This window comes from Camellia sinensis, chromosome 2 (assembly GCF_055761805.1).
Source record: "Camellia sinensis isolate YWXY chromosome 2, ASM5576180v1, whole genome shotgun sequence".
In the NCBI taxonomy this organism is placed as follows: domain Eukaryota; kingdom Viridiplantae; phylum Streptophyta; class Magnoliopsida; order Ericales; family Theaceae; genus Camellia; species Camellia sinensis.
The window spans coordinates 70,463,800-70,477,459 of NC_138962.1; the positions used below are offsets into that span (position 1 = coordinate 70,463,800).

Sequence of the window (13,660 nt, forward strand, 5' to 3'; positions counted from 1 at the left end):
CACCACCACAACCTCTGCTACAACGGTCCGACATGACCCCATAAACTGTCTTCTACATCGGTCCGACATGACCCCATAAACTGTCTTCTACATCGGTCTGACACGACCACACAGTGTCTTCTACAACGGTCCGACATGACCCCATAAACTGTCCCGACATTGATTCCGGTCAGCTTCTACAACGGTCCGACATGACCCCATAAACTGTCCCGACATTGATTCCGGTCAGCTGTTACATCGGTCCGACATGACCCCGTAAACTGTCTTCTACAACGGTCCGACATGACCCCGTAAACTGTCTTCTACATCGGTCCGACATGACCCCATAAACTGTCTTCTACATCAGTCTGACACGACCACACAGTGTCTGCTACAACGGTCCGACATGACCCCGTAAACTGTCTGCTACAACGGTCCGACACGACCATACCGTGTCTTCTACAACGGTCTGACACAACCATACAGTGTCTCCTATCCCATTTTTAATTTTATTTGTCAGCTTATTTTTCTGTTTTGTTACTCTCTCCAAACTCAAGTTGGCTAGTACCTATCCTCCTTGAGTTTGAGGGGGGCTGTTAATGTAAATTGTAAATAATAAATCACCACTCCACCTACCACCTCCACTTCACTCCACCTACCACCTCCACTTCACCCCCTACCACTTCACCTACTACCTTCTTCTCTTCTATATATTTGATCATTGTAAACAAATACAAACATATCAATCAACAACATTCAATATCAATCAATATATACACAAACATATCAATCAACAACATTCAATATCAATCAATATATACACAATTTATTTTCTCTCTCTCTATCAATTTATCTTACAGTTAGGTGTTGTGTCAAGTGCGTGTGTTTGTTAGGAAAAAATTTTAGATTGTTTTGTCCAGGAATTGACAAAGGGGGAGATTGTTAGGTCCCTACGTGTTGCCAATTCTACGAACAAACTTGGTTTTGAAGTTGTAATTTTTCCTTTTTTTCTTGGCTTCACCGCTCGAGCGGAAAATCAACACTCTTAGAAGTTTTGCTTCCCTGCAAAAGTACTGGGAGTCATGTTTTTATGCTCTAGCGTAAATCCTTGTTCAGAAACATGCGTTTAAGTCACACTGCTCGAGCGGTGATCGCGAATCTGATTGCTATAAATCTGTGATCAAGTCAATTTTTAGGGTACGACTTCCAAATCTTCTTTTTGGGAATTAGGATTTTCTTCTAGAGCATTTTTGCTAATTTCTTTGATGTTTGTTTGAGTTTAACTCATGGTTTGATAAGTATACATCAAAGGATTGTTTGATTGTTCAATACAAGAGTGTTCTTCTGTGGATTCCAAAGATTCAAGCATAGAGTCTTTGAAAGAGTTCGTAGCTGCTCATGGTCGTTGATTCGACATGGATGTTGTGGATTCGACATCAAGTTGATCAATTTTGAGACAAAGGCATTGGTGAAAGAGACATGGATTGTTGAAGAAAATTTTACAGAGGTTGGGTAAATTGTTTGGTAAATTTGTGTTCTTTTTTTCTTCTTAGTGGATTGATTAGTGGCGTTTCGCCCGTGGTTTTTTTATCACAATTGGAGGTGCTCCAACTGTGATTTTTTCCACGTAAAAATCGTTTGTGTCGATTTATTATTTGTGAACCAACAATCTAAATCCCTTGCATACGTCCTAGATGATTTAGATTGTTAGTTTTGGTTGTTTGGGAATTGTTGCAATTAAATCTATTACGAATCACGAATCATGTAGTTTTTCAGAAGAGAAGGTACATAATGCAACAGTCAAGTTTGGGCAAATCAAAAACATGACCAATGAGGTATTGGCAAATTGATATGCTTATTCTACACATTATAAGCATTAGAGCAATGGAGAAAAGTGATGGAGGTCAAGCCAAAGTAAATGTGGATAGGGCTAGGATGGTCAAGTGGATGGGATTAGAGTTGTCTATCCAATAAATTGAGAAATTTTGTTTTCAGATACTCACCTTTTGCCATCTTGGAGCTAGAAATTCATTTAAAGCAAGTCCAAGCTCGCCATATGTCAACGGGGAAACCCAAAATCCCCACTTCAACCATGTTGGCATAGAGGCTGCAAGCAACAAGATAGCTTAGCTTAAGTTCATCTTCCTAAATAATTATCCAAAAATCAGATTGGAAGAGTTATCGAAATCTTACATTTTGGGATGTGAAGCCACTAAATAATAAGACAAACAATACAAACAAACTACCAGCTGTTGTAGAAGCAACCGCGGTGCGGAAGACAGATGCCACAAAACGAAACATGAATGTAGCTGCTAAGTGTAGAGCTAAAAATATAATGAACCGGAGAAAGAACCTAAGATACAAGGCAATGATAGAAATTAATTCAAAATTCCCATTCAGTTTCAGAAGGGTGTGTTTGTGTAGGGTGTGAATGTTTATTTGAAAGTACCAGTAAGGCTTCTGGTTGCTAAATGACTAATCTGAGTAGTTGATTCAAATATTGGTAAAACAGTGACAACTTGTTCAAATCAAAGATATATTTGGAGAAAAACATAATATATATATACACAACGAAGAATAAAATGCAAGCCTTGTCAAGTGACACTAACCTCCCAGCCTCAGGACTGTATCCAACGACATAATAAGTCAGAGATGTCCAAATTAGAGCTGAAAACAATGAAATAGGAACCTTCAGAATGGTGGCTGGGATTGCATATGCCCAAGCTGGATAGAAGTACAAATCTCTCTGTTTGTAGAAAACTGCAAGTCTTCCAACAGTCAGGGACAACTCCGGAAATCCATCAAAAAAAAAATAATGATGATATCATAGAACAAAGCACCCAGATAATAGTTTGCATGAATGGCATCAACATTCATTCGAGTTCGCAAAAATACAGTCATTGCAACAGATGCAATGATAACAAGCTGCAAAGAATAATAATTGAAGGTGCAATGATAACAAGCTGCAAAGAATAACAATTGAACACAAAGATTAACAATTTAACAATGACACAAAAGCATGAACGGCTAAATGTTGAATTCTAAAAACAAATAAAGGATGGAAGAATAAGAAAGTACTGATCACAACCTGAGCTGATTTGAACACATAAGAATTCCACCCCATGAGAAGAAGCTCCCTTGACATGCAAGCTCGAATGCGTGCCCATTTAGAAAGAGAATACTAGCTAAAAGAAATTGTATTCTTGTGGTTATGAGGCTTCGAAAATGGCTTTGATAGTTCCTCATCTAGCTTCTTACCAAAAGGCGATTCCTTGAATTTCTTGGAAAACATGTCAGCAGAAATGTAATTGCGAGATTGTTCGGTTTGGTGCCAGTATTGTGCTTGATCTTTCTTTGAGATAACCTATAATGCAGTTGTTATTGTTAACCAATAACTCATCTCAAAACTTCATGTGCCACTAGGCACTTTTTTATAAAAGAGTAAAATAAATTCACATATCATATGGGTCATCGAGTAGGTGGTAAAAGTTTAAATATAGGATCCATTGTTTGTTCCGATATCATATTAAATCAGCTCGTCTAAAAACGTAAGTCTTTTCAACATTTTTAAAGTATCCTATAAGAATATAAGAGCATAGGGGAGAATTCAATATGATCCACGACCATGAGAAACTTACCTCTTGGAGGAAGTCAGCTACCCCTTTCCTTTCAGAACACCTAAACCCACAATCCTCGAAAAATTCTAGAACATGACTACAGGGTCCGTGATACACAATCTTCCCTTCTGCCATCAAGATAATGTCATCAAAGAGATCAAAGGTTTCTGGGGCGGGCTGAAGAAGTGCCACAAGTATAGTAGCATCTGTGATATGTGCTAGATGTTGAAGACAAGCAACAATCTGATATGTGGTGGAACTGTCTAAGCCATTTGATATTTCATCCATAAATAGAGATTTTGTGGGACCTACAATCATTTCGCCTCTAAAATACCAATACAAATTACTGTTCGAGAAAATAAAAGCATGCACGTAGCAGTAACATTCAACTCATGTCCTTGAAGTTGAAAGTTTTCTTGATAATGGTAATGTAATTTTTCCAAAGACTATCACCAATGCCAAATATGATGCAGCCGTGAGCTGAATTTTACTCTTTTTTTTAATTTTATTTTATGTTATGCTAGTTATGAGTTGAATCATTTAGGGGGACATATGTATTAAGTCCTAATAGGTGGACTTATTGTCTAATAGGTCCTATGATAATTAATGACATTTTTCATCAAACACTATTAAAAAACATCACTAATTGTTAGTTTTTAGTGATAGTTTGAAAATTCTGTTACAAAAAATGTCACTAACTATAAGTTTTAGTGATAGTTTAACAAAAAAGTCACAAAAAGCATAACTAATTTTCAATTTTCAACAACAGTTTGAAAAATTTGTCACAGAAAAAGGTCACTAATTGTCAATTTTTAGGAACAAATGCAAAAAAAACTATCACAAAAAATAATTTTTAGTGACAATTTTACTAGGATTTATTTTCAATGGGACTTGATGGCAATTAAGTTCAACTATTAAAATCTATTGGTAGTTTACCCAATTATCAATTGAAGCTGTCAAACTGTACATAGGCCAGATCAAGAAAAGAAAATCAGAAAGGCTACCTGTAGTCAATCTCTTCTTTTGACCACCTGAGATACCTCTTCTCATGGCATCTCCAATCAGTGTATAGGCACAGATATCAAGCCCTAGAATCTGAGAAACCAAGGCAATGATGGCCAAACCATCAACAGTTGAAATTTTTTGTAGGAATTATAACAAGGAAGATCAATGTCAGATATGTTAAAGGAGTACTTCAAAATGAAGTCAGTCTGAAGGGTTGTCTTTTGTCCTTCAACAGAAATTTCCTGCGAAAAGAAATATAGTTAGAACATTACAATAGATAAGCTCATGAGAGAAAAATAAAAAACACACAAGATCAGAGAAACTAAAAGTACTTCATGTAAATATCTGCGTCGGGGTCTGGAACAATTCCTGACTGCTTCTCTCTTCTGCTGACCTAAATCTTAAGCAAGAAACAAATTACTTCAATTACCATTAGTACTATTAGTCAATAAGGAATTTACAAATAAAATGAACCTTGTTGTGTGTTAGAAGCACCCATACCTGCTCGGCTTTCAACGCCCTGACAGCGAGCTGAAAAATCAAGTGTTTCCCTCACAGTCATTTCAGGATGTGCAGGTCATTTTGACTTATATAAGCAGAAGTTTTCTGGGGAATAAATTCCTCCAATTTGTACCCATTGTAAGAAACTTCTCCTGCAACCTGTTGCAGAAAAAAAAAGACAAACATACAGAAACTATGTTAAAATGGAGGAAATGTGTACTAAAATAGCTCTTGAAGGCAACCTAAGAAGCATAGACACAGATACGGATGTGGACACGGGACAAGAACATGGCAATAAAATATGTTTTCATATATTTTTATTTGTTACCTAGATTAATATTATATTCACAAACAATCAACATTAACAAAAACTAACTCTAATTCTATATTTTAAAGAAAAAAAAAAAGTACTGTTTTCAGTTTTCTGTTTATATTTACAAAAATTTTAAAAACTCAAATAAAAACTTGTTTGGTAAAATTTTTGATTTATAAATCAGTGGTCTCAGTTTATAAATTTGGCCAAAAAATGAAAACACAAAAAATGTGTTTCCGTTTTGAGTTTTGAGTTTTTTTTTTTTTTTTACCACCCAACACTAGCCACCATTTTCCACCACCGTCTTCCGCCACCACCACCTACCACCCACCCCCCACCACCACCTGCCACCACCCACCTGCCACCCACTCACCACCACCACCCACTCCTCGCCGCCGCCGCCGCCACCCACCACTACCATCCATCACCCGCAACCTACTTGCCACCACCACTCACCACCCACCTGCCACCACCACTCACCACCCACCTGCCACCACCATCCACCACCTACCACCACCAGCCACCCACTCGCCGCCACCACCACCCACTACTCACCACCACCACCACCACCACCACCACCACCACTATCACCCACCACCCACCACCACCACTACCACCACCACCCACTCGCTACCACCTACCACCCGCCACCGTCACCCACCCACCCACCACTACCACCACCTGCCACTTACCCGCCACCACCCACAACCGCTCGCCATCCGCCACCATGACCCACTCACCCACCATCACTACCCACCACCCACCCGCCACCACCCACCACCACCCCCCATCCGCCACCCGCCACCGCCACCACCACCCACTCGCTGCCACCCACCACCCGCCACCGTCACCCACCCACCCACCACCACCACCCGCCACCTACCCGCAACCACTGCCCACCTGCCATCCGCCACCCACCTGCCACCACCATCACCCACTCGCTACCACCCACCACCCGCCACCGTCACCCACCCACCCACCATCACCACCCATCCGCCACCACCTATTACCACCACCCGCCATCCGCCACCCACCTGCCACCACCACCTACCACCCGCCACCACCACCACCACCACCACCACCCACTCGCTACTACCCACCACCCGTAACCGTCACCTACCCACCCACCACCACTAGCTACCCACCACCCACCGTCATCACTTTCCACCATCGTCTTCCGCCGCCATTTGCCACCACTTGCCATTTCTCACTCCTTTTTATGTTTTAAAATTTTTTTAAACATTTTGTCAATTACCAAACGCGTTTGTAGTTTATGTTTTTCTAAAAATAAACAAAAACCAGTTTATAAAATTTTTGTAAATATAAACTGAAAACGTAAACGTTACCAAACACACAGTTTATATCTTTTTTTATGAATGATCTGTTAAGTATTTAAATCTAAGAAAAAAATAATAAACATTGAATATCCAATATTCATTAAAAGCACTAAAGAAAATTGGAGAAAAAACAAGAAACAAACTTGAATAAGGCTATACAGTTTCTATCTTTTTTCTATATATGTTATGTATCGAGAGATGACTTTTCAAGATTAAATGTGAGTGCTTGGGAGTGTATGAAAACATAAGAATCAGCCGAAACCAACCCTTTTTTTTAGGTAAATAGCTGAAACCAACCTTTAGAAGAATATATTACCAATTGGAACCCAAAACACCTTAGTTTGTAAAGTCCAAGCAGGTGCCCCTATGAGCTTTTCCTCCATTCTCAGCTATGCAGATTTGCACTTCAATTTATTTTGTAAGATCATGTACTAATCATTAAAAAGTAATATATATATATATATATGTATGTATGTTTAAGAGACCTTGAGAGATTTGCTTAGTTTTCCAGAAAGTGCTTTCAGTAAAGTACCCTTTCCACATCCTGGAGGACCAAGAAGCAAAGTTGTCCTGCTGCAAAGATAAGCCTACTTGAGTCAACTATTGAAACATGCAAATTTTCCAAGAAAAAAAAAATGGTGAAATGGGATTTCTTTTTCATGATTTCTTATCCATAAATGAGTATCACAGAAACAAGATTCAAGTGGTGTAAGTGACACAGACAAAAAAGGATGGAACCACTAATTAATGTAACCGTTCGAATAGCAATAAGGAAAGCTGTCTGTGAAGGTGTGACCATATGCAATGAATCTCAACAGTCAACCATTGCACTTGTGTAGAATAATTTGCCTCAAGCGAATGACACTAATAAAAAATAGGGAGAAAACAATAAGATAAGATAATGCAAATCGGGAATTCCAAAGGATCGGAATAACCCTTTAGTAAAAAAACTTAAGACGGAGCTTCGAACACACCTTCCAGGCTTAATGATACCACTGATATCATCAATGATAGTAATCTTGGCCTCTTGTGACTTCAAACCAGGAAGCTTGGCACAATCCTATTAAGTGAATTGCACCAATTAATCAATTTAGGCACTTAAATGGATAATAGTGGTTCTAATTTATTAAAGCCTGCTTTTGGACATGATAAACCCAAAACATGGATTCTCCGATCATTGTTTTTGCAACAAAATAGCAAATCAGATAGGACTTGAATCATTTTTTTTTTCGTGCGTGTGTGGAGTTAGACACATAAATGTTAGAGTTATACGATATGAACACAAGAACCACTAAATATTTGGGTTAAGGACTAGATCTTCTAATCTTTAATGGAAACATAAATGTGAATGCAGATTCAAAAGCATATGTAATGAGTTGGATAAGATTGGATGAAATTATAAATTGTTCAGATTAAATCTTACTCATTTATATCAACCTGCCAACAGATTTGAAGTTAAAAATGATCCAAAATTACAAAATTTTATTAAAAGTAATCTTAACCATAAGAAAAAAAATTTAATTAACATGGATACAATTGAAATTTAGATGGAAGGTACAGTATGGTTTTATTGGTCTAAAATCAACTCATCCATTAAAATCTTAACCCGGACATTACTTGCAGGTGTAGAAAACCTACCCAAATGCAAATTCCTACACAGGACTAATGATAAGCTATAATTATACTTCAAGAAAATGAAATACTTACAAAAAGAATGCTCTTGAGAGAATTCCATAGTGTTGGAAGGGGTTTGCCATGAAACACCTCACACTCTGCTTCCACTCGCTGTCGACAATTTTACACCAACTCTACAACAATCAATTTAAAGTTTAACCCAATAACCCATCCTTACATCCGTGAAAGGTAACGATCTAACAGTATATCTACACAGGCAATTAGAGATGAAACGGAGAACCACCATCACAGATCAGGATTGAATAATTTGGTAAGAACAAACAATGGTGATATGGCACTGTAACAAGTTAAAATTTAAGACTACAAACTTCATTGCTTGACACACAGACCTTGTAGCATTAATGCCATTGAATGGTATATAGATGTTGTTAGTAATGGGCGCCCATGTGGCATGACCATTTGAACATAATTTGGATCTTATCCAAATAGGTTTTGAATTAAATTCAAACCTATTTAGGATAACCACTCAGGATATAGATATTATCAGTTTTAACTGATATGGATAAATAATAATAATATAATATATATCTGATATATGGTTATGGGTAACCAAGAGAGAAACAACGTAGGTTTTGTTTCAACCCATAAACTTACTCTCTCCCAAGAAACAACGATCAAGTCATTTGCACTGTGGTTTGTGTGGGTGATATTCACCATTGTAATATCACCCCACTGCTGGGATTGATTGATTGATTAGATTCTGGAAGCACGTGATTTATCCATGAGGTTTTAGATCGAATCAGGTATGATCTAAACATTTTATTCCGCTGCAAGTTTTGTGATCTCTGATTTACATTGGTATCAGAGTCTTTGATGGATATTTTCGTGTTTCCTTTAATCATGTGTTTATTTTTTACATGTGTATGTTTACAATATATACATGAATGTTTGTAAGAGAAAAAAAAAAAATCTACTTTGATTAGATTAAGAGCATAAATATTTTTTTATGTTCATTAATGTCTTTTTTAAGACCATAAACGGTTTTATTTTGAAAAAAGGGGTCCGGCAGTATAAAAATCGGACCAGAAAACACCCGGGAAGGCGGCGCGTGTGATACACGCGCTGTATGACGCCTCCCAGCGGTGCCACGCGCCACCACGCGCAGCCACGCGCCACCACGCGCCGGATGCCCTGCTGACGCGCCTGCACGCGCCATCAAGCGCGCGTCGGCGGCGCTGTCCACGCACGCGCGCCGTCCGCGCCCGCACGCGCGCCACGTGCTGGAGCCGAGCGCCGAGCCGAGGGCTGGAGCCGAGCGCCGAGCCGCGGCTGAGCCGCGCGCCGAGCCGCTCCTTGAGCCGACTCGCGTCGAGTTGCGCTGAGCGGAGCCGAGTCGAGCTTAGCCGTTTTTCCCGCCTGGCTTGGTTCTAAGGCTCTGTTTTTTTGTTTTTTAATTCTGAATTGCGTTAATTGGCCATAATTTATTCGTTATAGCTTTGTTTTAAGCATGGTTGGTACCCTTAGACTCAGAATTAATTTTTCTACATTCTGTAAAATTTTGAAAATTTTACGAAAATATGTAATATTTTTCCTGTGTTAATAATGCATTTTTTTTTCTTTAAAATGCATCTGGTGTTGCATGATTATTTTTCTGGGGTTGAAATTTTTATTGTGGACTTCTGAAATGTTTTACTATCTACTGGTAATATTGTCTCAGTTTATCAGTTTCTGAATTTTTTATTTCTAATTTTATGTGTGTTTATTAGTTATTTAAAATTCCAGAATATTTTAGAAAAATTCCAGAAAATTTCAGGATGATGTACTTTAATTGTGGCATAATCTGAATATTGTATACAGCATTTTTTTTAGGTTTGTAATATGTTGTAATTAGAGGAGCATGATTATTTATTTATTTATTTATTAGAATTCCATTATTAAATGATATAGCATGAGTTATTTGTAAATTTACATTAAGATGCTATTGTATGGAATTTATCATGCTTTGTATATGCCATAGTCAGTGGGAGGTTATTCGGTTGAGAGAAATCTTTGTAGATTAACTCCCGAAAACTAATATTTTGCGCATAAATTAAACTAAATTTTGGATAATTGTCACTTGTGGCGCAAGAGATGATTACGAGCATAGCGGATTTTCGATCTTGCGACTTGTGTAATATTGTCACTATTTAATTTAGATTTTTGCGGCAAAATTATATTATGCTAATCAAATTAATCCCAATGCGAATTTCTCTCTAAATTGATTTAGCTTATGGAAGTTAATTTGGTTGACCTAGACTTAGTAGAGATGTTCAAATGTGAACAAACTAATCCCATTCTTTAGATGAGCAAAAGTCTTGGAGACTTTAGGTCAAACCTTAATTGAGCCAAAGTAAGGAAACATGACTCAAAGTCGCCGTGGTTTTGTTGCCTTGTTTGGCACAATAAAAACTAATGTGTGCGCTATAGTTAGCGGCACGCTACATAGTCTTGGTTGGCGAGTTTTGGAGTTATGAAATTAGTAAGCCCTCAATAGATCTGTATATGATCTTGACTAATGAGCTGCGCGGATTGACTTTGTAATTTGATTTGTAAATAATGTTACATCATTGGATGAAGTAACATTCAAGAGTCACGTCATCCAAGAAATGCGAGCTTAAATAAATTAGTCATTAAGTGTAAGACGAGTAGCCAGTATGAGCAGTGTTTTGCTCTCTACCCAATTATTGGGAGTGGATTGAGCGAAATTTCATGCACTATAATAGTGTGCGTAGAAATATCACGTGAAGTGAAAAGATCAGCGCTTAGAATTTGCAAAATCTATTAACACTACGTGAAAAGATTAGCGCTTAGTGGCTGCAAAATCTATTAGCATTGCCAACTTGTCTAAGTTTGGACACTTACTGTTTCCACATTTGAGTGTGAGACATGAGGAGGGGCTTCTTTGTATAATTCCTTAGCTAGGCTAACGTTTTGAATAACATTTACCACTAAGCGCAAACTTTGCAGCATAGTAATGAAAAGGTCAAGGCCGACAAGGTTGTAATGACTCTAAGAATTTGACGCATCGCTTGTGAGAGCATTGTGTTGAATTAGACTCTTTAGCCTAATTCGCGCTTAAGTTACTTTGGAGCTGTCATAGTTGATAGCTTATTCTCTCCTTCTTGTGGATAGTAGAATTAATTGCAAGTAACTATGAAGCGAGAAATAGATATGGCAAGAGGAGTATCGTCATCTTTCAACTAGATGCAGTAAAGTGTATGGAGAATAAAATTGACTTGAAGGTGCAGAGGATTAGCACTTACTAGTTAAATTTGCGACTTAGGCGCACTTGATATCTCCATGACATCCCTTTTATGATCTAGTGAATATGACTTTGTCGTGAGTCATTACCTAGTTGGGCCTAAGCCTTTAAAACTTGTCTTTGAGAACTCACACATTAAGATGATTGGAATTAGTTTATGACATTGGTCATGAACCAGTGGCTTATTATACTTAATCACATTAATGAGATGATGACACGATGGTTTGAGTAGGCCTTCTCGGGCCCACTCGCTTATGACTGTGAGAATATGTGTTCTCCTCAGATTAGGAATCAGTGTCCTATGTTTATTAGACTTCTATATATCTCAGTAATATATTCATGTAGGGTTAGGATTAGTGGTACTCTATATAAATGATGTATGTATTCTTTGTTCAAATTAATTCAATCTAATATACAGGTTGTTTAGAAATCTTACATGGTATCAGAGCTTTGTGATTCCTGATTTCGTGTTGGCTAGGGTTACGCACACTCTGGTTCAACTTGTTTGTGATTCATCTGTTTGATCGCGTTCTCTCTTTCTCGATTATCTGGTACATGATCAAACTCCTTTGGTTCGATCTCTGTTCGTGACTTGGGTGACCCATCTGTTTCATCTGCAAGGGCTTCTTTTGGATGCCTCGTCTCGCGAGTGAGTCGTCTCAGTTGACCCATCGAACTGCTCATCTCAGTCTCAGTCGTCCTCGCGGCTCATCGTGTCTCCGTCTTGGTCGACTCTTGTGGTCGTCTCTCTGTGGTCGCCTTTCTGTGCTTCGTGACTCCTGGGGTCGTCTCTCTGTGGTCGGCTCTCTAGTAATCTGGTTCGTCTGCCTCTGTGCTTCGTGATCTCTGTCTGAGATCTTCGCGAGCTCCGTCTGAAATCAATCTCAGCTTCAGTCTCTCTCTCTCTCTCTCTCTCTGCTTCGCGATCGCTGTGCTTCAACTTGGGTATTTCCATTTAAAACCCTTATTCCTGTTTTGGCCCATTTATTAAGTTATTAGTATACTTTGACCCATTAATCTTTTATTACAATAATGGACCCTAAAATTCAAGCCATTAAATGTAAACTCAATGGTGGTAATTATGCCTATTGGGCCAGTGTTATGAAAAATTTTCTTCTTGGTCAAAAAAAATGGGGCTATGTTTCTGGTTCTGCTCCTCGTCCATCGGACCCAAAGGTAGAAGGGTATCTGTCTTCTTGTGACACTTGGGATTGTGATAATGCCCAAGTTCTTACCTGGTTTCACAACTCTGTGGATGACCGTATTGGAATGATGTTTTCCAAGTACAGTACTGCCAAGGAAGTGTGGGATTATTTACTCGGTGTTTATCAACAGTCCAATTTTGCCAAGCGGTATGAGTTGGAAACAACTATTCAGGGTGCTCGTCAGCGGGATCAAACTATTCAGGACTTTTATATTGAGATGACAGGTCTCTGGGATCAGTTGGCTCTTATGGAACCACCTAGTCTCAAGATATTAGACGCTTATATTGAGTTTCGGGAACAGGGTCGTTTAGTCCAGTTCTTAACAGCTCTCTCCCCTCAGTATGAGGCTATTCGAGGTGGCATCCTTCACCGATCTCCTCTTCCCTCTGTGGATGCTATTGTTCGTGAACTCCTCTCCGAGGAAACCCGTCTTAAGACGGCCAGTCAGACTTTGTCTCCTTCTGTGTTCTTGGCTCCTGCCAAGCCGCCCTTGTTATCGACCCCTCCTTCTCATCAACTTCAGGCCACTGCGAAACCCAAGAGAGGACCATTAGGGCTAGATGAGTGTGCTTTCTGCCATCAGAGGGGTCATTGGAAGAACAATTGTCCTAAAAAGGGACGTCAGCCTGCTCCGTCTTCTCAGACACAGTTCCGCGGTACTACTTCGAGTACTTTCCGACCTCCTGCTGCTTACACTGCATCTACTCCGGCTCCCGATCCTGACTTGGCTTCCCTAAGTGCTCAGGTTGCACAACTTCAGCATATCT

General features: G+C 39.0%; 1 pseudogene across 1 annotated transcript in view; it reads right to left on the reverse strand.

Annotated features, from left to right (window-relative positions):
• Positions 1 to 12,372, reverse strand: part of LOC114308569 (pleiotropic drug resistance protein 3-like) — a 28,999-nt pseudogene extending 16,627 nt beyond the window's left edge. The window contains exons 1-11 of the transcript XR_014357560.1: positions 12,244 to 12,372; positions 8,460 to 8,549; positions 7,727 to 7,812; positions 7,238 to 7,322; positions 5,103 to 5,261; positions 4,934 to 5,001; positions 4,601 to 4,843; positions 3,618 to 3,919; positions 2,589 to 3,343; positions 2,173 to 2,332; positions 1,983 to 2,086 (exon numbers count right to left, since the gene is read on the reverse strand). The product of XR_014357560.1 is annotated as a pleiotropic drug resistance protein 3-like (transcript). The remainder of the gene's footprint in view (positions 1 to 1,982; positions 2,087 to 2,172; positions 2,333 to 2,588; positions 3,344 to 3,617; positions 3,920 to 4,600; positions 4,844 to 4,933; positions 5,002 to 5,102; positions 5,262 to 7,237; positions 7,323 to 7,726; positions 7,813 to 8,459; positions 8,550 to 12,243) is intronic.
• Between the last annotated feature and the right edge of the window lie 1,288 nt (positions 12,373 to 13,660).